We start from the raw sequence: 26175 nt of genomic DNA, 5'->3' as shown, positions 1-26175 counted from the left end.
TCCAGAAGGGAATTTTATAGAATACAGTGGGGCAAAATGTGTTTAACTGCACTGGGTAGGAAATTCCTGGAAAAATGAAGCATTGTTCAGCTTGAGACTGCTTGAGCCTGCCAAATAAATTCAGCTGGGAAAAGATGTCGAGGCCAAGATCAAGGAAAAAATGCAACAAGTCAGCATTTAGGGCACTCCAGCATTTATTGCTTAACCCACCAGACTCACAGGATATTGGTTTCAGTGCTCTGAAACCCTTCTGTTGAAATGGTTTCACTGTATCAATTTCACTCTAAATGAACAATCAGAGCTCTGGGACCTGTTTCCACCTCTGTGGGGTTTTTGCTAATTGTTCTTCAAGTCCAACCTGGGCTACCTTGCTCAGACCACTCGGGTTAGTCTGGATCCTGAGAATAAATCTTGCAGGTACCTAAAATAAAGGAATACTCAAGTTATAGTTTCTTCTCCTGTAAATGTTTTATTGCCAAAGAAAAAATGGAAAGATTATAATCCCTTTAAGTAGCAAAAAAGATGATTAGAACACTTTTGTGAAGGTGGAAGCTCTCCTCAGGCATTCAGCATTCTCAGGCAGAGAGAGGAATTGTCATTAGATTGGTTTGAGTTGTGGATCTATCTCATTTTAAAATAATCCTTCAAGATGAGTCATGCTTAGTGCAACTCCCAGTGTAACTGAGCTCCACAAGTAGGAAAAGAGAAACCCAGCAATAACTCCCACTCCTTTCTCCCTCCTCTTCCTGGTGCTGAATGCCCTGTCAAGCCTTGGCAGAGCATTTCTAGCTGGCCACGGGGCTCCCAAAGACAAGAGTGCAATTAGCCTTTGCCTCTGGGCTAATTGACCTCCAGCCTTTGTGTTCCAGCTAATTAGTGAGGCAGCCAAGCTGGCTGTGGCCAGGCTGACCCTGGGCTCAGCTCACAGGGGATTTGGGCGCTGATGCACAAGGACAATTTTCCCTCCCCGTTGTTGTTGTCACCCATCCTGGCCCTGCAGCAGCTCCTGACTCAGCATCTGGGGCTCCCTTTCCTGCCCTGGGCTCTGCTCAGCAATTCTGCCATTTCATCTTCTGCTAGTTCCTAAAACCAACTTTGCTAGCTTCCTACCTGACCGGTCCGGCCTTTTGTCTCTGCGCGGTCACGTGCAGGGTGCCCTTGGGACAGCCCGCGCCCCAAAGGACGAGTGCACTCTTCAGATTTTTCGGTCTTCAGTGTTGTTTATTATTTCTTATCTACAAAGTTGTCTTCCAGCCCGACAGAGGTCTGACCAGCAAGGCAGCCAAGGGCACTCTGACCTCCCACGGGGCAGTCGTCTCTTTTTATACTAAAAACTACGTACATCATATTCACCTTTATTTTCCAATACCTTTCACCCATATTAACAAGTGCACCTTCAGCATGGACCAATCCCAAAGTGCCAACATCACCACAGAAAATGGATGACAAGAAGAAGAAAGAAGAAGGACAAGACACGCCCTGATCCCTCCATCTTGTCTCCACAACCCCCCTGTACCAAAATCCTAAAACCTGTATTTTCACCCTGTGATTACTTAATTCTTACACCACTTATCCCAAGTGATTCTCTTGTCCTCAAACAGGTGGCACATCCCGTGCAGGGTCAAAATCCAACCATCAAGCACTCCTGGCAACATTCCAGTATTTCCGAGCCCCCCCAAGGGTTATCTCGGCAACTCTGGACATCTGGAGTGATGTGCTGAGTTCCCACACCTACCTCTCTAGACAACCAAAACATTGTATCGTAGTATTTCATTTCAACTGGCTATTTTTCTCAAGAAATGCTGTTTGATTGGCATGGATTTCATCTGTCAGGCAACTAAAGCCAGCGCAGGTAAATCAATAGAGTGATAAAGATGAGGTATCAGCATTGTTCAAAAGATGGGATTTTCATCCTAATGGCTGAAGCTGCTCAGCAATTCTCTTTTGGTTTTGCCAGATGTAAGGGCATAACCTTGAACAGGAGAAAAACCTTCTCAGTCTTGTAAAAAAACAGGCTCACATGAAGGCAGCATTGCAATTTGTGTTGTTATCAGGAAAGGTTTTTCTCTTGAGCCTCTCTTGAATGTCACAAAAAATTAAAAGAAAGAGTTGCTCTAGTCAGTCATAGTCAGGATTGTTTCCATAGACATTAACACAAAAAGAAAAATTAGTTCCCATTATTGCAATTTCCCAACAATGAGCAGAGGTCTTATTCTGCATGGTTAATTCAGGTGCTGTTCGAGGGCCCTGTGCTGGAGATATCTTTGAATTTCATGGCTTTAGGTGGACTCACCTGGCAGTCAGTGGTACAATATCAGAGTATGTCCTAGCATGGTTTATTTGCACCCTGGAAGTGTCCTGGTGACATGAGAATTAGTTAAAGAAGATCTGGTGGGAGATGGTGTTCAAGAGCTGGGTTTGTGCAGTGTGGGCTATGTTCAGTTGCCATGGTTATTCCAGCAAAATATGTGTACAGTTAGTTGAGTCCCTGTATAGTTTAACTTGCACAATGAATAAAAAAATAGGAGCATAAAACTTCTCATGTGAAACAAAATCTTTATAATCTGAGGGTTCATGATAATAAATTGAAACTGGAATATATATTAGGCACAGATACACAGGAGTGGTGGCAGCTAAAGCAACAGTGTTTATCTTTTTACATAAATAGCAAAGCAGGTCAGAAATGCAAAACAGGTCAGAAATAAATGAGTTTCTAAAAGCTGAAGTGATGATGTGATAATCTGCATTTTGGAAATGATCTTGTTGCATTCAGAGCTACGAATAATGAACTTGGCTCTTTTTTTGCCTCTCATTCTCTTCTATCACTGGAAGAGGCAGCAGGAGGAAGGTCCAAAGCAGCAGAAAAGTGACCACTGAGGCTGTGCAAATTAGTTACAACCAGAATTAGTTGTTCAGCTGAAGGTAATTTCTTACATGATCTCTCAAATCTTTACTGACTGTTTGTATTTCTCTTTAGGCACTGAATAATTTCGTAACAGAATGTGAGTAATGCCTTAAAGGGAATTAAGTCTGTCTAGTTATTTCTTGCTGCTCAAAGATAACATTACCTTTACTAGGCTGTCTGAAAAAATGCGTTAGCATGAAATTTAAATCCCTATGAACCCTCATTTATGATGCCTGGTTCTCTCCTGTGGTCTAAAGCAATCAGGGAACCTGTTGAACAGCAGAAGAGAGAGAACCTTCATCCTCTGTTCCCTCTCCATTTCAATATTTAACTGTTTGAAGTGTTTATGAGAGTGGAAGCTGAAGTCTCACAGGCCAGACAAAAGCTTGATTTCTTTTGCTTCACAGGAAACTTGGTTTTCAGAAATGATGTTTTTATTCTGATTTTGGAGAGTTTGACTCAGCAGCAACGCAATGTCTGATATTACAGCACCATATTCTTGTGTTATAAAACAAAGGCATATTTATGAATAACCATGGCCAAGATTTGCCTTGTACCCATGGAAATGGGGGATTAATGAGTCTGATCCACCCCAGAGAGCAGTGTTGAAGTAAAGGTATGGAACACACAAACACTTTGTTCAAGTGGTGAAAAATACATTACAGAAGCAGCATGAACTTTGTCCCTGTTTGTTTTTAATGCAGTGGTATGCATAAAATAAGCCAAAAATAAAATTTGCCTCAAAGGTGGAACAGAATGTTAAATTCACTACAAATGATAGTATGGCTAAGCTTCATAATGGCAAGGCTTTCACTTTTATCATTGGGCATTTCAAACAGATGTAACATCTCGAGCATCAGATGGTGCAGAACAGCCATCAAAAATCAGTGCTCCAGGGCTGGGTGTGTGACAGGGAGTGTGGTGGGCATCGGCTGTGTGTGACTGCAGTGCAGGGGAAGGGACTGAGTGGTGGCCAGGGATTTCAAATCCAATCTCCATTCCAAAGGCAGAGGTCCATGTGTGAGTTCTGGTGATAATGTGGATAATGATTCTGTCAAGTCAAATGCACTTGCTGACCGATATAAATGAGTTATGGGGGCCTTTTGAATAATGTGCTGGTGATGAGCCATAAATCACACTGCAATCCCCACTCCATCTGCAGAGGGAGGCCTGCAGTGCTTGCCTGCTAACCCTCGAGCTGGTACACATATTAACATGAAAAATAACCAACTTTAAGCAGTGGTTTGCTTTGGATAAACACTCTGACAGTTTGGGCAGGCTGGTAAAGAGGTCTGGCAGATTTGTTTGTTGTATGAATAATACCTCATTTATTGTGTTGGAACAACTGACAGTCCCTCATCAATGGCAGCAGGTCAGGGATGAGCACTGAACAAGTCTAACGAGGATTCTGCTCAGCTGTCATTTTATTAATATAATAATTATAAATAAAATATATTTTATTATAAAACATTATTATATTAATTATAAAATATATTTTATTATAAATAAAAGGTACGTTTTATTAATATAATTATTATCTGTTAATTGAACAAATGCAGTGCTCAGTATCTTGGTGATAGACATGGAGGATTCTGTTCTTGCTGAAGGTACCAGTGCAGTCAAAGGGTGATGTCTCTGTCAGAGGGTTTGCAGTGCCAGCCCAGGCAGGGTGAGGCAGACAGACAGAGGGAAAGCTGAAGGGTCACTGGGATGAGCAGCAGGCTCAGCCCAGCACTGATGGTTGGGCTGGAGCAGCTCTGGGGGCTGGGGCATTCCTGGGGCAGGGGATGGGATCGGCCTTGCAGGCAATTCTGCCTCTCTGCTTGAGCATCAGTGTCTCACCCTTCACAGGGAAGGTTGGGGAAGCTTGGCTGACTTGAGCTAAATTTAAGAAAATAGATTCTAAGGGATACCAGGTTCCAGAGGTGTCCTGGGTGCAGACTGGGAGCAGCCAAGGCTGTTTGATGGCACCATGGAGGGAAAGGCTGCAGCAGGCAGGGCTCCAGAGCAGCAAGCCAAGCTTCTGCTTTATTAAGCACCAGAGAATCCAAGCACACAATTTAAATCCACAAAACCCAGGGTTCACTGGTTCCAGTGCTCGTGCTATCACTTGTTCCTGTTATTAATTTTCCCACTGGCACTTACTCCAGTGTAGTTTCGTGGCTGTACAAGATGTGTTTCATCTGTAGCCAAGCTGTGAAACCCTCAACTTTCTATTTATTCCTTATTTTTGGGTATGACATAGACAAAAATGCATTTCCAATAAAGTCAATTTTGCCATGAGGCAAAAGTGGCTCCATCTTTCTGCCTCATCCCATCTTATTTTCCCAAACTATAACTTTGTTCAAGAGAAAAGATAGCAGTAAAATGCTCTGACAATAATCACACCCTTGTGTTTTAGTGCTTGGATTTGTGATCTTCTGAAAATAAGAGGTGTTGATACAGACAGCATATAAATATTCCTGCAAATAAGTTTTGTTTTAAAATACCTATTGTTTTCTTTCCATGTCTGCCTTTATTGTGGAAAAACACAAAAGATTTCTGTTGCTTGTGAGGTTCCTACATTGAGAAAATTACCAACCAGGCACTGTAATTGCTGCAGGAGAGCAACAAATACAACTGCTTCATGTTGTTTAGACAATTTGATTAGTCTTACTCAGGATTTCAGAATGTGATAATCTGCATGTTGCTTTACCTTGAGTGCTCAACCATTCTCCACAGTGATTTATACAAGCAAGTGAAATGTCAACTTGAAGTGTTCCAGATTTAGATCTCCTGAAGCTCCATGTTCCTGCTCTTTGTTACAAACACTCCCCACCAACCCATGTGTGCTATTGCAGTTCTGGCTGAACCATCATTGTCTCCAAACTTGAGGCAAGACTTCTCCACTTCTCTACAACAGCAGAACTTCGTAAGAAAAATGGTCTTAACGTGAACCACTTACACAAAACCACCCACAGTGCTTTTTTTGTCTTCTGGAGAAAAACACAAATTTAGCTAATACAATCTGTTCTCACAAAAAATGTCCTCAGGACTTCCTCCCTGGGGAAATGGGAATTAGAGACAAAGCAGGGAAATCAGTGTCTGCACATCAGAGCACTGCAGGGACACATGCAGCTGGAGGTCTGGGATGATGCTGTTCTGCAGCTGAAATATTTGAAAAAAAGCTTGGGAGTTACAACAATTTATGGTTTGGAGGAGCAGAAACATCTCTGTCAGAGATGCCCAGTGTTCATAGCAGGTGATGCAGGGAAACCTGGCCTGAGAACGTGCAGAGAACACCTAGAGACAGCAGGAAAGAACAAACTCCATTTTTAAATTTGCCTGTCATGGTGAGAAGATCCCCTGTTTGCTGTGGAAGCTGTTCATGTCAATACATGAATGTATTTCACTTCTTGCAGTCAGATTTGTGTTCTCCCTCACTTTGCTGAAGGGATGGGGCAGTCAGTTTCATCCAAACCCTGATGGAATTCTCACTGGTTTAGGTAGAGCTCCTCTGCTCTTTTTGAATCTAAAACTGAGAAGAACTCATGAAATGCCCACTTTACTTGGGTACATCTTGTCTGTGTGAAAACAAGTGGGATGGTTCAAATCCCAGGTACCAACTGGACAAGATTAATTTTTCAGTTCTAATTGCAGGCCAAAGGAAGGATTGTATATTGTTCATTCAGCTTCTCTTTCATGCTGACAGATACTTGGAATTCCCACCATGTGACAGAGCTATTTGTGCTAAAACTGTCCTTTGTCCAGTGTAAATTGTGGTGTAATTCCAGAAGTACCAGCATTTCCTAAGGTATCACTGAAATGGGATATTGCTGCCTGTCCACTGGAGCCTCAGTACTGAATAAATACCCAGAAAAGCTGTGTAAGCTCTTGATTTCACTGCACACTTGACCTCTTTGTCTCCAGAAATGAATTCTATCGGGTTTAGATTTCTGTGTCCCTTCCTTTCATCCATCTAATTAACCAAGCTTCAACTTCTTAACTTCAACAGTGCACAACAGATTGGAGGAGGATTTCTGTGCAGACAGTGGGGATGGGTGCTGATCACATATTCTCAAGGTCAGACAATGGAATAACAAATCAGGAATATCCATATTTTATTGAGCAGTCCCAGAACACTGCTGCTAGAATGCCAAGGGATTTACATGGCTGTTACCAAAGTTTTAATTTCTTCTGTTCTTTGCAGTGAAAATTTTTGTGTAGGGTTTTCTTTGTGTTTTTTTTTTATTATTATTAATTTTTACAGAATGCAATGAGATTATATTTCCAGTGTAGCAGTGGATAAAAGGAGGCAAACTTTGAACTTGCCAAGGTGCTTGGCAGCCCCTTTGCTGAGGTCCCTCAGCCCAGCAGCCCTGGCTCCCACAGCCCCCTGCCCCAGGCTGCCTCCATCCCAAACTGGTGCTGGCTCCATCCCAAACTGGTGCTGATCCCATTCCAAACTGGGGCTGCCTCCATCCCAAACTGGGGCTGATTCCATCCCAAACTGGTGCTGGTTCATCCCAAACTGGTGCTGATCCCATCCCAAACTGGTGCTGATTCCATCCCAAACTGGTTCTGATTCCATCCCAAACTTGTGCTGGCTCCATGGGAAACTGGTGCTGATTCCATCCCAAACTGGGGCTGATCCCATCCCAAACTGGTGCTGATCCCATCCCAAACTGGTGCTGATTCCATCCCAGACTGGTGCTGATTCCATCCCAAACTGGTGCTGATCCCATCCCAAACTGGTGCTGATTCCATCCCAAACTGGGGCTCATTCCATCCCAAACTGGTGCTGCTCCATCCCAGACTGGTGCTGGCTCCATCCCAAACTGGGGCTGATCCCATCCCACACTGGGGCTGATTCCATCCCACACTGGTGCTGCTCCATCCCAGACTGGTGCTGGCTGTGCTCTGCCCCATGCTCCAGGTGAGGATGCTCAACAGGATCAGAGCAGGGAATCAGGAAGAGCCAGGAGTTCCAGGGCTGATGTGGTGCCAGCTGTGCCTCAAAGCCCCCTGCTCTGACCCTGGGTGTCCCAGGAGTGCCCTGCTTTGTGTCACACCCAGGGACACCAGGCTGTGCCAGGGAGGGACAGGAGCAGCTCTGGTGCTCATCCCTGTGCCAGAGAGGGACAGGAACAGCTCTGGTGCTCATCCCTGTGCCAGGGAGGGACAGGAGCAGCTCTGGTGCTCATCCCTGTGCCAAGGAAGGACAGGAGCAGCTCTGGTGTTCATCCCTGTGCCAGGGAGGGACAGGAGCAGCTCTGGTGTTCATCCCTGTGCCAGGGAAGGACAGGAACAGCTCTGGTGTTCATCCCTGTGCCAGGGAGGGACAGGAGCAGCTCTGGTGCTCATCCCTGTGCCAGAGAGGGACAGGAACAGCTCTGGGTGCTCATCCCTGTGCCAGAGAGGGACAGGAGCAGCTCTGGTGCTCATCCCTGTGCCAGGGAGGGACAGGAGCAGCTCTGGTGTTCATCCTGTGCCAAGGAAGGACAGGAGCAGCTCTGGTGCTCATCCCTGTGCCAAGGAAGGACAGGAGCAGCTCTGGTGTTCATCCTGTGCCAGGGAAGGACAGGAGCAGCTCTGGTGTTCATCCCTGTGCCAGGGAAGGACAGGAGCAGCTCTGGGGGTTCATCCCTGTGCCAGGGAGGGACAGGAGCAGCTCTGGGGGTTCATCCCTGTGCCAAGGAAAGACAGGAGCAGCTCTGGTGTTCATCCTGTGCCAGGGAAGGACAGGAGCAGCTCTGGTGTTCATCCCTGTGCCAGGGAGGGACAGGAGCAGCTCTGGGGGTTCATCCCTGTGCCAGGGAAGGACAGGAGCAGCTCTGGTGTTCATCCTGTGCCAGGGAGGGACAGGAGCAGCTCTGGGGGTTCATCCCAAGCATGTCCTGGGCAGCACTGAGGGCACTCCAGGGGCTCAGGGGTGTTGTTGTCATGAGGGTGGAACACAGAGGTTGTAAATGCAGGGGTAAATCAGGAGAGAGATGGGAATTAAAGGCCAAAGCAAGGAGCAGGGAGTGAGGGAGAGTGGGCAGACAGCATGGAAAACAAGCTAAAAGGAATGGAGATCAAGGAGTTGGGGAGCTCCAATCTGTGATCAATAAACAGGGTTCAGGACACACTGAAATGGGGAAATCATTGATCCCACACTTCCTCCATACAGGGCAAATGTGCACACACCTGTGTGGAGACATTTTGCCATCATGTTGCCTCTCAGGACAGAGTGTGGGACAGGATGGGAATTATCCAGGAGGAGTTCAGAGCCTGCATGGCACATGAGGTCAATTAATATGCACAGCATTGCATTTCCTCCTTCAAATTAATAAACAGCACATTCATTTCTTTTCTGCTAATTGAATGTTTAACTTGTTTGTCTAAGGCCAGGGGTAGGTCAGGAGGAGGTTAGGGATGGATATTGCTGTTTTCTCCAGAGCCCTGAGCCATTGCTGGGTTTCAGATTTCTTCCAGCCTGTCTCATTGCCACACAATTTTGCAGACAGATGAAAGATTTTCTTGCATTATGAAAACAAAAGGGCAAGCAAAGAGTTAGGGAAACTGATAATTATATACAAACTTCTTCCCCAAGGGCAAAGGGAAAAAAAAAGAAAATCAATGTGTTGCAGTTTTTTTTTTTCAATATAATTAGTAACTTAATGATGAGATAATTAGTATACATATTTTCTTTTCAGAACTTAACTGTGCAAGGAGTTTATAGCTAGAAGACACTTTCTTTTTATATCATTCTTATGGCTGGCTAGGGCATGTGAACAATGAGAAATGAGAAAACAACTTAGCACAGTTAAAAAAATTAGATCATTTGGGACATACTTCTCAGCTGCTTTATTTGTGAGCTTGTTTTGCTATTTTTCCTTGAATTTCTTGTCCGCTTGGGTTGAAAATTTTGGAAGGCTAACAGCAAAGCTGTGATTATAATGACTTCTGTAGCAATGCAGCAACTACCTCTGAAACTTCCAAGTGCTTTTGGTGCTGAGGCTGGAGGTTGTTATCACCTGGGACACCTGCAGGAGTCTGGTTATGCATCCCCAGTGGTCACCACACAGAGAGTGAATCCTTTAGTCAGCAGAATATGAATTTGGCTCACAGAATACGTACCGGGTTCCCATCATGTTACATGGGCTTGCAAGGGTTCCTCTGGGGTGAAGAGATAGACGAGAATCTTGGCTTCATGATCAGAAGGCTGATTTATTATTTTATGATATAAGTTACATTATTACTATACTAAAAGAAATAGAGAGAAAAGTTCAGAAGCTGCTAGGCTAAGAATAGAATAGGAATGAATAACAAAGGAGCTCTCTCTGATCTGTCCCAGAGAAATCTTGGTCTTTGATTGGCCCTTAATTGTACACATCCAACATGGGCCAATCACAGGTGCACCTGTTGCATTCCACAGCAGCAGATAACCATTGTTTACCTTCTCTTTCTGGGGCCTCAGCTTCCCAGAAGGGGGAAAAATCCTAAAGAAAGGATTTTCTACAAAATATGTCTGTGACACCATCCTTCTCTCTTTATGGACTGCATAAGAAATGTGTAACTTCAGCTCAGTGTAAGGCAGACTCAGGCAGAGGCAAAACAGCTCCTGGAGGGGTTTATAGGAAATGGGCTGGGTGTGCTCTGTGGGGACAGCAGTGGGAGCTGCTCTGAGATGCAGTCATGTGGAGACACCTGGGTTAACCCCACGGCACTACAGCAAACATCCCAGGGGCAGTGGGCAGAGGGCTGGCTGAGCTCTATCCCAGGAGGAGAGCTGGCACGGTGTCCTGTGAGGCTGCCCTGGCTCAGGGCCCTCCCTGTGCAGCACCATCCTGAGGGGATTCAGGCTGGGGGGACACTTTGGCTCTCCTTGAGCAGGATGAGCTGGGTTCTGTGGTGCACAGCCTGCTGGTGACCAGACTGTTCTGTTCCCTGGCTAAAGCTGTCCAGGAGCTGCCCAGGGCAGGGGAATCTCCCTCCCCACACTGACAAGTGCTCTCTGTGCCTGGCACGGGGATCTCCTGTGAGCCTCCCCTGCTCACTGCTGCTGTCTGGGTGTTGAGCATGGAGACTAAGCCACTGTAAGCCAGCTTTGAATTATTAATCCCTTTCTATCCTCTTTCCCTTCTCAGCCCCTCTCTGCCAATATTGTTTCTTGGCTTCCCTGCCAGAGCCTGAGGCTCCGCTGCCCCTTGCCAGCTCCAGGTTCTGCCCTTTGCACTCCCTCTGCTCCCCTCCCTCCAGTTCTGCTTGGTCTTGCACAACTTTCCCTCTGACCATTAGGAACCCATCCCTTCTCCTTTCTGGCACAAGGCAAGGAAGTTTCATTCCCTCCTCTCATCAGTCCTGTCAGAAAACTCAGCCCCTCCTGAGCCTGGGCTGGTGCAGAACCAGCATCCTCTGGTTTTCCTCCCACCCTGGGCACAGCTCGTGCAAGTGAAAGGTGCTCAAACACAGAGGGCAATAATTTGACAAAAGCTTCCCTCTAAAGGGTAATTCAGCAAGATGGGAAGGCCAGAGTTCCTTTTACAGGTTTGATTTTCAGGATGTGCACCATTTCTGATGGGGCAGAATCCCCCCAGAAGCTTCAGTGCCATTTAAATGAAGTAGCAGATGAAGGGTCACTCCTCTGACTCAAAAGCTGATGGAAAGCACAATGATAAATGGACATTTTGTGCACCCCAGTATGGATACAGTGAGGATATTTCATTTAGACAGGAAGAAAACACCAGATAGTCCATGAGCTAAACTGTGATTTCTTAAATGTTCTTTTCTACAGGAGAGTGGGTTTATGACTTAAATTAATTAATTTCATGAAGGGCAATGATAATTGAGACCTCTTTGTATGTTTTATAGTGTGAATACTAATGTAATTAAATGCTTAAAATTAAGACTAGATAGAAACTTGATCTGTCAGTAGGAACTCTGTAAAGACAAATTGCAGTGCACACAGCCACTGTAAGAATCTGTGATTTATTTATACAGCCATTTATAATGCACTAAATAGCAGCATGCCAATTATTAGGGAAACAAATTGGACTTATATTAGCATGTCTGAGGCGATCATTGATCCCAAGTAGCATTATTTGAAGACCAGTAGAGAGAATAATGAGGGAATAACACTCTGCCCTGGGGCTGTTCGATGCATTTCAAAATGGAAAGTGAGACTGGCATATTTTGGGTTTTATTGATTTTATCAAGAAACAAACAGAAAAGCTGCATTGCTTTTCATCAGTAAGATTTTCTTGTTCCTGTCACAAGCAAATAGCTTCTTTCATCACTGCCAACAACAGGAATGTCTCTTGGAGGGGCAGGGAGCAGAGAGGGGAAAGGCAAATCCTTCTTGTTCTGAAATGTCTTTCACTCCTTTCAAAGATGGAGATGGACTTCAGTGGAAATTCTTCTTCAAAAACTAAAGAAATGTACTGAGGAATATTGATCATTGAAAAAACACAGATTCTTTTCAGGCTTTGTTTTTAATTATTATTTTTGTTCAAAATCCCTGAAATAGTAGGGAAAGGCTTGCTGCTTGTGAATTTTATTTACTTTTTTGATGCTAAGAACTGATTCTGATAATTACTTTGATAAGTAAAGTTCACAGTTACTTCTGTTTCTGGGATAATGTTGGAATAAATATGGTGTTTTGAAAGATCTTGAATTATACCCTGTATAATAAAAAGGAGGAATATATGCATCAAAATCTGATTTTGATGGAAATATTAAACTGTACACTAAACAGGTGGAGCTGTGGTGGCCCCCCCATCTTTTTCAAGTTTTGGTTAAAATTTCAATATTGGAAACTCAATAGCAAAGAACCAAAACTAGAGTTCATTTTATTTCTGATGAAATGAACTTCAGAATTCAACAGGGATATTCTTGAATGCAGTCAGGCAAGGTATCATGAGTGAGACACCTGCAGAATATGTCCAATAATAGGAAAGTATCACAGCTGTCTGAAGGAAGTGATGAAGCAGCTGCAGCTCTTCCACTGAAGGGAAGAGAAGCAGCCAGAAATGCTGAGGAAAAAATTAAGGATATATAATAGAATTTTTTAAATTGCTGGTCTTTTCCTTGTGAGCTAAAATGCTCCTAACTAGTAATGAAATGGGCACATTTGCATTTGAGTTTTGAGGGGAGGCCTCAAAATGGAATTTAGCAGCTTGTGATGTCAACCACAGCTTACCACAAAGGAGCCTAAATAATGAGCACATGAGCCAGGCCAGGGCACAGCAGCTCTGTGATGGTGCTCACAGGGGTCTCAGGTGAGGGAAGAGATGAGGATGTTTCAGAAGGCTGATTTATTATTTTATGATATATATTGCATTAAAACTATACTAAAGGAAGGAAAGATTTCATTTCAGAAGGCTAGTTAAGCTAAGAATAGAAAGGAATGAATAATAAAGGTTTGTAGCTCAGAGTCTGAGCCAGCTGACTGTGATTGGCCATTAATTAGAAACAACCACATGAGACCAATCCCAGACGCACCTGTTGCATCCCACAGCAGCAGATAACCATTGTGTACGTTTTGTTCTTGAGGCCTCTCAGCTTCTCAGGAGGAAAAATCCTAAGGAAAGGATTTTCATGAAAAGATGTCTGTGACACAGCTCCTGGAGCACCAGCTGCACCTCAGAGATTGGCCAGAGAGCCGGCAATGATCAATGCAGGTCAATGCAATCCATTATCAACCCCTGGGTGGGAGAGCACCACTGGGCTGTGCAGAGGCCTGTGCAGCCTCCCAGCTCTGGGGTGTGAGCAGAAATACACAGAAATCCAACCAAGAAATCAGATTGTGGTGATCAGGGGGTTAGGGCAGAATTGTTGTTCCTGGTTTACAGTAAAAATCCACCTGTGAGATGTCATCCCCAAAGTCAGCCCCAGTCACTCAGAGCCTGGCCTGTTCCTGCAGGGCCTCACATCCCTCTGGAGACTGGGTAAGGATTGCTCACATTTGTCCTCAGTGCTTTGCTCCACGAAGAGCCTCCAACACTGGAACAAGAAGCTGCTGAAGCCCTTCCTAGGGAGCTGTGCTTAACTGGATTTTATCTGCTGACAGTTCCCTGCCCCTCTTGTGGCCTCAGTGAGGACTCTCCTGAACAAGTCACAATTGATGTGACTTCATGGACAAGAAAGAAGGGAAGAGACAGTCTGTGGCAGACTATATTTTTGGAAATAATTATCATGATTATTTTTTAAATAATGATCATTCTAGTCGAGTTTGCTCTGACACGTTTTTAATATTGGGAATATAAAACAAATTATAAATATTTATATTTATAACAATGTTTATAATAATAAACATAAACATAAACATAAATATAATATAATATAATATAATATAATATAATATAATATAATATAATATAATATAATATAATATAATATAATATAATATAATATAACATAATATAATATAAATTATATACTATATTATAACATATATATAATTATATATTTATATATAATATATAAATATATTATATATTATTATATATAATTATATATAATATATGTTATATCATACTATATAATTATGATAATAAATATTGAAATACTTATTATAATAATATTTATATTTATTATAATAATATTTCTATATATAAATAAATGGGAATTAAAACACAAGGGGAATTTTCTTTTCCCCCTAATTTTCTCAGTACACCTGTGGCTGGGACATCAAAACTGTTTGCAGACTCCCACTTTCCTGCTGTGAAAGTTGTTAGCATGGGAGCAGAAATCCCATTTTGGGGTGCCTTTGTTTTTAAATAATTCTTTAATTGTGATTTGCCAAGAACTGCTCATGGTTTTATCTGCTCCAGCCCAGCTGAGAGATGTGATAAATGCTACCTGTTAAACCCCACAGTGAGACACTGGAGCTGCAGGAGGCACAACTGCAGTGATGATGGGCTGTAATCAGAGGTGAAGGGAGATGGAGCACCACACAAATACCTCTGAGAAATTTGTTAAACAAACTCAAGCTCTTGTATAATTAGATGACAAGATTTATTTTAGACTATGAGGTATGAGTGTGACAGCACTATAATTTGTCTTAAATAATTTCTTCACACCCAACGAGACACGGTCTTCAGAGTTCAGTCCTTCTATGCATTTCTTAAAAATAAAACCCAACACTTTTTACACCTAAATTGAGTATGGAAACGGAAATAAAGCTTGCTGAAAGGCAGGTTTGAAGTTTCCTTTCAAGATTAAAGAGATTACCTGATTTAGTGAAGTAATTACTCATGCTTTGCTATCTGATTTCCTCTAAAATAATCCTGTTGACAGCTCCTGCTTTATTTATTTCATTGTGAGGGGCTGTGTGCGCACAGAGGGGCTGAGACCTGTGGGGACAGGAAACCTCTGTTCTGCCTTGGCTCCCTGTGTAACCCATTGCTGCCCAGGAGAGACAGGGCAGGTGGCAGCTGAAGGGAAGGCATTCAGCAGTGCTCCAGGCTTCCCGTGCCATTCTCCCTGTTCTGAAGGGAGGGATGGAGCCTGCTGCTCTATCTGGTCTCCTAAACTCTGCCATGCTGTGAAAGGTATCATCATCTTTGCCAAACCCCACTGAAATCCCTGCTTTCCCCATCAGTGCATTTCCTGCCCCTGTTCCCAGTTCCTGTGCAGGGATGTTTTGTGCAGCAGTGCCCAGCAGGCTGTGGCACCTGCCTGGAGCCAGCAGTGCCCGGGCTGTGCCCCCTGTGCCCATGGCAGGGTGAGGGGTCTGTGTCACACTGGGCAGGGCTGCCCTGGTCCTTTACATGCCCTGGGCACAGTGCTGGAACACACTCAGGCAGATGGGGCTTTGTTTCCATGGCTTTAAATTGCTTCCCACAAATATTTGTGCCAGGCTGCAGAGTGCTGGTGGCAAGGTGAGTCAGTGTGGCCCCAGCAAATGGCTTTAAAGACCAGAGGGAATATTTATGGTAACGTTCCTGCAGCCTAATTACAACATGTGCCTACATTATCCATGACATTTTGAGCTCTCCTGGTTTATTTTCTGTTGTTTCCAGGTCCTAATGCAAAAGCACTTGCTGGCAGCACAGAACTCCTGTTTTCAGGGATCCATCTGCCATTTGGAATTGTTTGATCAGACGCAGAGTCAAAGACCCTTCTTTGTGTGCCAGCTTTTTTCCCTCTGCAAGTTATGATGAGCTTTTCCTTTTCTCTTAGCCTCTGAGTGCTTTCATTCTTGCCACAGGGTCTTTTAAAAACTCTGCATCCATCACTGACATGTCACGAGGAATTGGAAACTCCGTTGAAAGGGAAGATAATCAGCCTTATGTTGCCTGCTTATGGTTTTGGTGTGTTTTATCCTAACTAGGCAGAGCTTTTCTGAAGCACTGGTGATCCCAAAGGAAATCAGCTGATTCTGTCTGGTGACAAAGCTGGGTAGCCTTCCTGACAAAATGAAGCATCCCTGCTCTGTGGCTGAGCTCTCTGGAGGTAACGCTCATCCTTGCAGAGCTGGAGCTGTTCTATATTCATGGAGCTTTGAATTCATTAACTGTGAATCTGTTGTCTTGTCAAGTCTCTCCTAAGAAATGTTAAAATTCAGCCAGATGTCTGGTGTTATCTCCCCCTTAAAAAAAGAATTCAGAGGGAATCTTTAATCTGTGAAGCTGATAGTCAGCGAAGCTCAGTCCCTTCCCATACCTGGCACTTCTTGTGCCTTTGAACAGAATTATCATGGTGGGGTCAAGGCATTCCACTCGACAAGTTTTTACTCATAAAATGGTTGAGAGGATGTCTGTCACAGTTTATTGGTTAAACTCATGACTACATGACAGATCTGCTAGTTCTGTGGGGCTGCTATTCTGTCACTCTTGATGGTGGAGTGATACAACTTCTGGTAGCAAGTTTTATGAGTGTTCTTAGCAGAACATCAAGACTCCAAAATTCTGACTTTGGTTGCTCTGGATAGAGGTGTGCATGAGTAGATCTTGCTGTTCCCTTTCTCAGAACTTACAGCTAAGGGATAAAATGGTGATAACATTTGCCAGAGGCTCTTCATCCTCAGGCTGGTTGCCCAGCAGCCTGGGAGTGTGACTCCAGTTTTATATTAACAATCTCACAAGCTGAAGAGCCTTTTCTTCGTGTTTGTGGCAGTGAACCCAGCAGCTCTTGGAGCCCTCATGGAAGTTAGAAACATCAGATTTCTTCTCTTCACCAACAAGCCCCAAAGCCTTGGACTTGCCCAGTTTGCTGAGAGCTTGTTGCACCACTGTGTGTGTGAGGAGTCCTTTGCTCTGGGGACAATGTCCTCATCCTGCTCCTGTATCTCAAGGACAGTTGTCACAGACATCTTTTATGAAAAATCCTTTCCTTAGGATTTCTCCTCCTGAGAAGCTGGGAGGCCTCAGGAACAAAATGCAAACAATGATTATCTGCTGCTGTGGAATGCAACAGGTGCATCTGGGATTGGTCTCATGTGGTTGTTTCTAATTAATGGCCAATCACAGTCAGCTGGCTTGGACTCTGTCTGAAACACAAACCTTTGTGATAATTCCTTTTCTGTTCTTAGCTAGCCTTCTGATGAAATCCTTTCTTCTATTCTTTTAGTATAGTGTTAATGTAATATATATCATAAAATAATAAATCAGCCTTCTGAAACATGGAGTCAGATCCTCACCTCTTCCCTCATCCTCAGACCCCTGTGAACACTGCCACAGACAGCCAAAGAGCCCCTGGAGTTCCCTGCCAGCATCTGTGCATTTCTAAATGGGAAACAGCAAAGGAAGTTTTCTTGGTGTTCTAATATTTTTAGTGGGGCTTTTGTTGAACATTCCTTATCCAGAATCTGAGCAAAAAAAATATGCATGATGTGAAATCTCAGCATTTCAAAATGCTGGCATTTCCTTTTGACAATAATCCTATTTGCATCTGGGTTCCAGCTGAAAGAGGGGAATTTAGGTGAGATGTTGGGAAGAAATTCTCCCTGGGGAGGGTGGGGATGCCCTGGCAGAGGTTTCACATCCCTGGCAGTGCCCAAGGCCAGGTTGGACACTGGGGCTGGAGCAGCCTGGGACAGTGGGAGGTGATGTTAAAGCTCATCCAGGTGGAAATGGATGAGCTTTAACATCCCTCCAACCCAAACCCTTCTGTGATTCCATGGTTGTGTCTGTGCCAGCATAACCAGCACTTCCCAGCTGCAGGCTGGAAACTCCTGCATTCCAGAGCTGCTGAAATCACATGACTTCATCATGACACTTCAATTTTCTTGCAACAGAACCTTTGTCTGAGGGGCAATAGTGGTTAAATGACTAGGAAAGATTTCCTTAGGAAATCCTGCTCCTCCAGAGCCTTTTGAGATGTTAATCTTCAACCTGTTTCCTTATTTTGGACTACAGGCAGACACTGTAAAAGCAGACTGGGACACCTCACTTCAAAAGACATTTTCAACACCAGTGGTTGCTTATTGATTCAGCTGTTCATAAATCATTTAGAGATCCTCCTGCTGAACACAGCTCTCAGACAGGATCCCTGATGTTACTAAACTCAGCTGTACAAGCCCTCCCAGGCAATCCACCCCAACAATGCCTTGTTTGATCCAGCGTCTGCTTTAGGGTTTTTTTTAGCATGAAACCTTTATGTGTTTTCAACAGAGTTTAGGTAGAGAACCCTAGATTTGTGTTTTGAAGTAAGTAAAGGTGGCATTTGGCTCTATTTTTACTGCAAACTACAAAACAAAATCAACCAGTGTTTAAAAGAGTGAGGTAGTTTGCCAAAAAACAACTAACACAAAAGCTGGGGAACTTGGGAAATGCAAGATATGCAACCTTAATTCAGACACCTGGGCTTCTGCATTATGAAATACAAGGGTGGGTGATGTGTAATCACAATGTCTATGTGCAGGGGAAAGCTGCTGCTTATCCTTAGTTCTGCCACTCCTGACTTCTGAATGCTTCAATTTGCAGCATTAGCAATTCCCTCTTCTTGAAGCATCTTATCAGTGATTCTCCACAAACTCCAAAGTTGTCTACATTTGGATAACATTTCCAGCTTCTCCCTAAATTAACTTATGTAAAACATCAAGCCACTGCTGTGAAGCAGAGGGTACCAGAGTCCCAATAAAATGGCCAAATTTGCCATGGTAAGAACAGTGTATTTTCCGCATAAACTACTCTCTAAAAAAAGCTGAATATTTCTTGCTGAAATTTAAGAGAAGCCTGAGGCAGACATCAGCCTGGAATGGAAAATGTCAGGCAGAGCAATTAAAGTGGAGCAAGGCAGGAGCAGGCGAGGCAGGGTGGCAGGAGAGGCTGGGCAGGGCTGGCTGCAGTCACAGTCACAGCCCTGTCCCTGCCCTGGGATGGAGCTGCACCCAGGGAGGATCCAGCCCAGCCCTTGGCTGGTGCTTGTCAGGAGCCAGCTTGTCAGACATCCCTCTGGCTGTCCTGAGCAGCCCAGACCCTGCCAGGGGGCTCAGAGACCCTGGCACAGAGCCCAAGATGCCCCTGTGGGTTTGATTATGACCCATGGAAAAAGTTACCAACCTTAGATGAAGATCAGCAGGCCACAACAGTTTAGGTAGAATAATAGTGAAGTTATCACAGGGTGGAAAAGTCAATTTTGGGGTTTTGGGTATGGGGGTTCAGGAGGCAAGATGGAAGGATCTGGGCATGTCCAGCCTTTCTTCTTCTTCTTCTTCTTGGCCTCCATCTTCTGCTGTGATGGTGGCACTTACAGACTGGTTTAGAGTAGAAGCTCACTGTCTAACACAGGTGATAGGGATTGGGAAGGAACTGTAACCAGTGCACACGTAGTTTTTAGTATAAAGCCATAACACTGCCCTGGGGGCAGGCAGAGTGCCTGGAACTGTCCTGCTGGATGGACCTGGGCAGGGCAGAAGAAAGAATTTTATAGATGAGGAACAATGAACAACCTTGAGACCGAGAAATGAAGAGCCCTGACTGCTTCTTTGACTGCCAGGCTGGGAAAAGAGACTTTTAACATTTTTCGGGGTCACTGTGAGCAGCCAGAGATCCTGACAGGTGCTGCCAGTCCCTGTTCCAGGGAGGGGTTCCCTGGTCACTGTGGACTGGGAGCAGCTCTGTTCCTGCAGGATCCCACAGGGGGGAATTGGGGATCTCTGGCACGGCTGCTGAGGGAGCTCAGCCTGTGCTGAGCACCTGGGGGGGCTGGGGGGACTGCACAGCCAGGAGCAGCACAAGGAGGGGAATTCGTGGCAACAGGGAGTTCTGGAGATGCTCAAGGTGCCACAGAAGCAGCACTACAAAAGCATCTCTGTTTTTAATGAGAAACTAAAGAGTGTTACTGAATAATCTTTTAATCAGAGAGAGCTTGTGCAGGCTACAAGGAGATACCCTTATTTGATTTGATAAGTTGCACCCTAAAAACAGAATCCCAGCATCACTGAGGCTGGGCAAGCCCTCCCAGCCCACGGAGTCCCAGCTGTGCCCGATGCCCACCCTGTCCCCAGCCCAGAGCCCTCAGTGCCACCTCCAGCCCTTCCTGGGACACCTCCAGGGATGGGCACTGCAAACCCCCCTGGGCAGCCCCTGCCAGGGCCTGAGCCCCCTTTCCATGGGGAAATTCCTGCTGTGCCCACCCTGAGCTGCCCTGGCCCAGCCTGAGGCCGTTCCCTCTGCTCCTGTCCCTGTTCCCTGAGCACAGCCCGACCCCCTGGCTGTGCCCTCCTGTGAGTGTGGGTGGGTGATGAAAGGCTCTGGGGCATTGCTCAGGCATCATTCCTGCTTATTCTGTCTTTCAAAGAATTATTTTTGAGAAATAATTATTTTCATAATATATGAAAATGCAGAATGAGAGAAAATGACAGAGGATTTGCTTTTTACCCTATAGATATTGTGAGTTGAAAAGACCAAAAAGCAATTAAAAGCTGTTCCAGGGAAGCCTTGTTACCTGTGCTGTGTCTAGGCTCCTCAAGACACTGAACCCAAAATTATCATTTTCTCTACAATGAGCAAATAAAAAACACGACTCACTGTCAACCAAAAACATGGATCTTGTTCATAGCCCTAATCATCCTCTGCTATCTGAGCTGGAAACATGACAGCCCAGTGCAAGTTTCAGAAGCATTTAGAAAATGGATATAATTGTGGGGAAGTGAAATAAATAAGGGAATTTTCTTCCCACAAAGACACTTCACCCTGCTGGGTAATGCCCTCCCTGCCCAGCACTGCACTGTGCATGGGCTTGAACCCAGATATTTCAGCACCTTGAGGTGTTTCCTCTGGAAAGGTGAGAAATATTTTATGGCTGAGTGCTTTTTAACACTGAAATCTGATTTTTAGTATTGCTGTCAGTGTTAGATTTTTCTAAAACAGGGAAAAAAAATTTTAAATAGTCTGTTAGCTCCAGTTGGTTATTAGGATTTGGAACAGCTTTTATCACCCAGTAGTGGCACCTCAGCACCTTCATGGAGCAGCACAGGAGCTGCCCTGAGTAACAGCCCTGTGGAGCTGGGTCTGTGCAGGGACAAGGAGAGCTTTATATCTTTATCTCCTGCTGCCTCCCTTTTCCTGTTTGCAAAACATCAAAGCACCAGCAAATGTCTCTGCCTGTGCCCACCTGGGCAATGCCATGCTCAGGTGGGTGCAGCCTGTGAAGGGAGTGGTGAGTGCTGCCAAAGAAAAGGGAGAATGCAAATCCCAAATTCAGAGTACACATCAACGTGCTTCTCAATGCTAATTGTTACTTAACCAACTGTATGTGTCTGGTTTTTTTTAATTCCTTACTAGCATCTTAATCTGGTAAATCAAAACTAAGGAGAAAGAGAAAATTGAAAAGGCTGGTCTGTAAAACCAACAGATGACAAAAAATAAAAAAGGAAACAATTTTTGCAGTATGTCATTAAGGAATGGTTCATAAATCTTGTCTTTAGGCAGATCCACTGCTCAGGCTCAGCTTGTACTTGTGACTGCAAGTTTACTTTTTTTTCTTTGTTTTTTTAATGCCTCACAACTTGGAACCTCCCAAGTGAAATATCTGCAGACCCTGGAAGTGCTGTTAAATAGAGCTGAGCCCCCACCTCTGTAATAATCTTCAGTGCTCTGAATAATCCATCTCCTGCCTTTGTACCCACAGTTTGTAGAGAGCTGGGACGTCAGGGATGTTTCTCTTTGGCCATCATTTGACCAGGAAACAAGCCCTGAGCATCCAAAAATGTTGTGTTTCTTTTGATTAATGCCCTGAGTTGGGTCTGTCCCTGACCTACAATAAGGTCTGGTTAAACACAGCTTCAAAATTCAGTGCCTGTGTTTCCTTTTGGGTTTGTTTGTTTGTTCTGTTCCCCCCATGTGAGGTATAAGAAGGCTGGGGTTTATACTCAGGATTATATTTCCTGAAACCTTAGCTTTTGAGATATTTACATTGTGTGCAGAAGACTTAAAGGAAAATTCTTTTGTTTTTAAGCCTGTGATTTGTGGGTGGGTCTGATAAGTGACTGAGCTGCATTTTTGAGGCTGTAAAAACGAACCAGAAAACAGCCTCAAATACAATGCAGCACTTTGTAGGATATTTTCTCCTCAACAATTAATTTTGCTATAGGGTTTATCTGCAATGCATTTTTTGGAGCTCTCCTTGCAGCCAGGCATTTCCACCTCCCAGGATGGGGAACTCTGAGGCTGTGCAGGGTAATGACAATGCTGTTTCTGAGCACTCTAAATGCTGTGCAGGATAACTGGAGCAGATATTAGTTTCCCACTGTGCTCAGTTGTTCCACAGCAGCTAATTAAAAGGCAGTTGACAAGCACAGAAGACAAGCAATGCTTGCTGGAGTCCTTAGCAAGCTGAAAAATAATCTAATAAACCCAGAATTAATTTAGGCTCAAATATTTTTGTTGCAAATGGTTAATGGGATGATGGTTGAACTGGTGAGCTCAGACACTTTTCTACATGAAGTAGCACATGACCAGGCTAACTTTTCTCCCACGTAATAAAATTATACAAATCTGAATTATGCACATGTTCCCAAGTTCCTAGACTTCATTAAATACTAGGGGATTAAAAACTTGTATAAATTAATCAATGTGCTATAATCCTAAAAATTATAAAATGAGCCCTTGAGGAAGTAATGTAATATTGGCTTTTTAATTAGCACGACAGCGGAGATCCATTGTTCCCTGGTGTAAGCTGTGTTTATTAAGGGCATTATCAGCTGGAGTGCAAACCCCACCGTGCTGCTGGGCCTGGGAGGGTGGGTGCTGCTGCTTTGGATCCAAATCACACATTTGCAGCCTCTGCTCACACAGGTAAAGCTGAGCTGATTGTGGGTTTAATATCTGACTTTGCTTTCAGGAGCAAATCCCTCTCTGGTGATTCCTGGGCCTGTTCTATCAAGATCCCCTTGAACAATTCTTGCTGAAGCCAGAGGCCTTGCTGACAGCAGAATGTCTGTTCAGTGTGTCTGGAAATGTCAGTCTGCTTTCTAGAGCCAGCATTAGGTAGAGTGAGGTCTGAGAAGTGCTTCTGTTGTCTGGAATAGAGCACAAAACCTTTCCAAATACTGTTAAAATGATAATATTTAGCTGAGTTTTTAGCTGAAAGCCTTCATGGTGGACAACATAGCAGTATGCACATGTGACACAGTATTTCTGTAATTTTTATAAGGTTAATTGATTAGTTTATCTATCAAATATTGTCCAGTTCCAAGAGCAGTTACTGAGGTGATCTCCCCTGGGTTGTGCCCCTCTGGAGCTCTCCCCCAGATCTTTTAGCCCTGTGCTTTATCCTGGCTGTGATGTATGATGCAAAACAAAGTGTCCTTGCTAGACTGAAGGCAGGGCTAAGCAGAATTTCAAGAATGTTTTAGTAAGGATTTGTTAGACCATGGGAGAGGGTGGGAAAAGTATTAGAAGTTATAACCATGTATTAACAGTCTACAAAGTTACAAATATACAAAAAACCAAATTTTAAAAAAATTCAGACATCACTTCCTGTGCCATTTGACCCACTTTATGCTTTCCAGACACAAACAATTTTTCATATAAAACTATATTTGAAAGTCTTCATTCATATTCTCCTTCAGCTTCATCCTGCAGGCAGTTGTCATGGTCATGGTTATGGGAATACAAAGTGCTCCCTCCTATTACACAGGGCTGCTTCTGATAATGTTCAACATCAGTGAATCATCCAAGCTTTTAATTCTGTCATGCCACACCTGTCAATAAACTGAGTGACAAAATTTGGTGACGTTAACCTTCAGGTGTCAGTGACCACAGGAAATAAATAGCAGCAAATTCTGCTGTTGTTCATATGAAAACATAAAACCAATTGATTTTCCAAAGGTTATTTTGAAAAACACAGTACATGGCCAACAAACAAAACACCTTGAAGAATATCTGTGCCACAAAAACTGCTATGTGACAAATTAATGGGGGGGAATTTAAGACAGATTTATAAATTCACTGTTTCCAGTTTCAAAGTAGATCTCACTTTTGTTTTTGGTAATCTAAAGGTTGAGTCCAGACATTCCACTGCAGCCCAGGTGAGCCAGGCTGGGCTGTGTTCTGCAGCTGGCAGTGTTTCCTGAGCCTGCTTCACCTGCAGAACCCTCCCTTGGGACATTTATTGCACCTTAGAATTGATGTTTATTTAGACTCAGGGTGTCTAAACCACATGCTTTGGTGGTGTGTGAATCCAACTTTGTGAGTTTACCTTAATTTGGGTCAGAAAATTTAATTTGCAGGCAGCTGTGGCTCTGTGCAGGGCAGGATGAGTGCAGGGCTGGAGACCTGCACACACTGGGATTTACCTGGGCTGGACAGCATTGCCTGAACCTGCCCCTCATTTCAGAGGGGAAAACAAAACAAAACACAAAAAAAGAGGAAATTTAACTCCATCCTTGGCAGATTTCCCCAACAGTGTCTGTGCTCATGGAAACAAACAAGGAAGAGCAGAGATCTGAGCATCTTTCCATGTAATTCCTGTGGAGCTGCTGGAAGAGAGACAAAGTTTCCTGTGCAGAACATGATGGCAACAAAGACTGTGGTCCTTTTGTTTCCACTCTGTATTTTTTAGAAATTGAAAGAAAAAGAAAAGTCAATGAAATTTGACTAGTTCCCCAGTATCCAAGGCTTTTCCATGCATTATTTATTGTCCCATCCTCAGCTGGAGTAATAAGGCTGCTCACACTGATGCTGACTGGGGTTTGCTCAGTTGCATCCTCCTTGTGGGCAGTGGAGCCATGCTTCCATAACAAAGAAACTTGTCTCTTTTTCTTCCTTCCTTTCTTGCTTCCTCTTGGAGCATTACAATAATTCAGTGTAAGCAAACTATCCCCAGGATATCCAAGAATTCCGTTGTTATGTCTTCTTCTGTTTCTATTTACATTTGCTGTAAATAACCTCTTTCATTAGTAAAGGAAGGCTCCCAGTTAGGGAAACATTCACTAGAAGCTTATTTTTGATTCCCCCAAATTTCCAGAATTACATTGTGTTATGAGAGACAGCTACTTAAATGTTCCTTCCTTTTAAATAGGATTTTCAGCAATTTAAAAAAAAAAATCTAATGCTGTTTATATTTTATTCAGAGAGGCTAATATCCATATTATATCTCTTTTATGTTGAAATACTTCAGGGGATAAGGCAGCACTGAGTTTTGAACTACAGAACTAGATTTGGAATATAAAAATGCACCTCTTATTATGAAGTGATTGCTAGGAGAGCACTGGAAGGAAACCCAAATTATGATTTTTGGTTTTCTACATCCCAAAATAGCCTCACTCCGCTGTTTTTTACATGAACATGAAACATTGCTACTGGGCTCCTCACTTGCATTCTGTGTTTCAGGTCAATGCACTTGGAAGCAGATGGAGCAGTAATTCATGGAAAACAGTGTTTAGGAAAGGAAAGGTAAGTCAATTTTACAGAGCCTGTAATGTCTGTGAATGTCTGACTCACACTGGATTGGGAAGGGGTCAGCTTCACAGCTGCCCAATTTATTTTTAGGGGAAAAAGGGGAACACCACATCTGTCAGATCCCAGACTGGACTCACCTCCTTTGTGCATCTCCTCATTTTCCTTCCATCTAATGGATCTAATACTTGTAAATCCAATGAAATATCTTGGTTCTAACAACATTTCATGGGCTCTTCCCACCATTTAGCCCTTGATTGAAATCCTGTAAACTGCTGAAAGGTGCATTCCATGGAACAGCAATTACAGGGGAGAGGGGCAGGATGGTCCCAGCACCCATGGGTGCTGCTCTCTGAGGCTGTGTCTGAGTGCTCACAGCTTCTGACAGCTGGGCAGGGACAGAAATGCCTCAACTCCATCTGCCCTGTCCATACAGGTGGAATTCCAGGTGCCAAAGAG

The sequence above is a fragment of the Ammospiza nelsoni genome, chromosome 13, assembly GCF_027579445.1.
Source record: "Ammospiza nelsoni isolate bAmmNel1 chromosome 13, bAmmNel1.pri, whole genome shotgun sequence".
Classification (NCBI taxonomy): Eukaryota; Metazoa; Chordata; class Aves; order Passeriformes; family Passerellidae; genus Ammospiza; species Ammospiza nelsoni.
The sequence above is the reverse complement of the archived record's forward strand: the minus strand, read 5'-3'. Positions refer to the sequence as shown.